This window comes from Populus nigra, chromosome 2, assembly GCF_951802175.1.
Source record: "Populus nigra chromosome 2, ddPopNigr1.1, whole genome shotgun sequence".
NCBI classification, from domain to species: Eukaryota; Viridiplantae; Streptophyta; class Magnoliopsida; order Malpighiales; family Salicaceae; genus Populus; species Populus nigra.
This window is the reverse complement of record NC_084853.1, coordinates 16,701,016-16,703,515: the sequence shown is the minus strand read 5'-3', so window position 1 is coordinate 16,703,515 and position 2,500 is coordinate 16,701,016.

Sequence of the window (2,500 nt, the reverse complement as noted above, 5' to 3'; positions counted from 1 at the left end):
GGTTCAGGCACGGCGGGCAGTGTTGGAATCGGCAGCGCCGACGAAATCGGCAAAGTCGGCAGAATCGGCAGCGCAGATTTTTCGACGAACACGGGCTGGACGGTGGACTGTCCAGGCCAGGCAGGAAAATTCGTCGAGGGGACACGCTGACGAAACAGCGCTGGTTCAGACACGGTGGGCGCAGTGTTGGAATCGGCAGCGCCGAGAAAATCGGCAAAGTCGGCAGAATCGGCAGCAGGTGCTGGCGATGAGTCAGGACGGACTGGATAGTCCAAGGCTCGATGAGAAAGACCGCTGGTTTAGACACTGGGGCAGTGGCAGCCCGCGGGGCAGTGTCGGCAGATTCGGCAGCAGTGTCTGCCGATTCGGCAGCGTTGGCTTGTTGGCGCGGGGGGCCGATTCGAGTGGGGACTTGGGCAGCGGGCAGTGAAAGCAAGAGTTTCCCCGATGCTGCCGGGAAAAACGCTCCCCGGGATGGCCGGGTGAGATGACCCGGCGGCCCGCGACGGGTCATTCAATTCCATGCCCCGTCAACATAACTCCCGATGTACTGTTTGCTTTTTCGGAAGAAGAGATCCATCCCCCCATCCTCGGCCAGCCAAAAACGCTCCAATTAATGGCCGGGTGAGATGACCCGGAGGCCCGCGACGCGTCATTCAAATCACTGCCCTATCGGCTACAACTGCTGATGGGTGGGATTAGAGGCCTGCCATGGTGGTGAGGGGCGGCGAGGACCGTGAAAGCTAGAGTTTTTCAGAGGCTGCCGGGAAAAAGGCCCCTCGGGTGGCGGGGTGCGAGGACCAGGCGCGTCATTCAATTCTCTTCCCTATCAACTTGGCTCCCGTTGGCGGGATTGGAGGCCTACTGTTTGTTACAGGGCTAAAATCGTCAGGGGAAGAGCTGACGAAACAATGCTGGTTTGGATGCAGGGGGTAGTGTTGGAATCGGCAGCGCGGACAAAATCGGCAAAGTCGACAAAAAAGACTGTTGGTCTGGACATCGGGGCAGCGGCAGCCATGCCGACAGGGGGGGAAATCGGCAGCACAGATTTGTGCAGCTGCAGGTTCGTCGGGGAAATCGGCAGCGCAGATTTTTCGATGAACATGGGCTGGAAGATGGACTGTCCAGGCCAGGCAGGGAAATTCGTCAAGGGGACACGCTGACGAAACAGCGCTGGTTCAGGCACGGCGGGTAGTGTTGGAATCGGCAGCGCCGACGAAATCGGCAAAGTCGGCAGAATCGGCAGCGGGTGCTGGCGATGAGTCTGGACGATTTATAGTCCAGGGCTTGATGGAAAAGACTGTTGGTCCAGACAATGGGGCAGTGGCAGCGCGGATTTGTGCAGCTGCAGGTTCGTCGGGGAAAATCGGCAGCGCAGATTTTTCGACGAACAGGGGCTGGGCGCTGGACTGGCCGGGCCAGGCAGGAAAATTCGTCAGGGGGGCACGCTGACGAAAACAGGGGCTGCGGAGTGGAAAATCGGCAGCGCAGATTTTTCGACGAACAGGGGCTGGATGCTGGACCGGCCGGGCCAGGCAGGAAAATTCGTCAGGGGGGCACGCTGACGAAAAGAGGGGCTGCCGCGTGGAAAATCGGCAGCGCAGATTTTTCGACGAACAGGGGCTGGACGCTGGACTGGGCCAGGCAGGAAAATTCGTCAGGGGGCACGCTGACGAAAAGAGGGGCTGCCGCGTGGAAAATCGGCAGCGCAGATTTTTCGACGAACATTCGTCAGGGGGGCACGCTGACGAAAAGAGGGGCTGCCGCGTGGAAAATCGGCAGCGCAGATTTTTCGACGAACATTCGTCAGGGGGGCACGCTGAGGAAAACAGGGGCTGCCGCGTGGAAAATCGGCAGCGCAGATTTTTCGACGAACAGGGGCTGGATGCTGGACCGGCCGGGCCAGGCAGGAAAATTCGTCAGGGGGGCACGCTGACGAAAAGAGGGGCTGCCGCGTGGAAAATCGGCAGCGCAGATTTTTCGACGAACAGGGGCTGGACTGGCCGGGCCAGGCAGGAAAATTCGTCAGGGGGGCACGCTGACGAAAAGAGGGGCTGCCGCGTGGAAAATCGGCAGCGCAGATTTTTCGACGAACAGGGGCTGGACGCTGGACTGGGCCAGGCAGGAAAATTCGTCAGGGGGGCACGCTGACGAAAACAGGGGCTGCCGCGTGGAATGGCAGCCTACACGCAGATGCGAATTCGGCAGCGCACGATGGCTTGAGCAGGTCATGGGTTCGACTTGGCGCGATCTGAAACCTGGACGAGGGACTGTCGACGCTGGACGAGCCAGCGCGGTGGCCTGTCGTGCCCCGTTCAGGGGGGGCCTGCCGCGGAGACAGCCCTCGCGGGCTCGACAGCGCAGGCCAGCGTCCCCGACGTCGCTGGCCGCGGCAGGCGAGCTGCCGGGGTTCCCGCATTCCTACAAGAAAACGTCGTGCTTTCCACATGAAACCAATCCAGTAAAATCAGCCATATTTTTATGAGGCTGCCCACTGAAT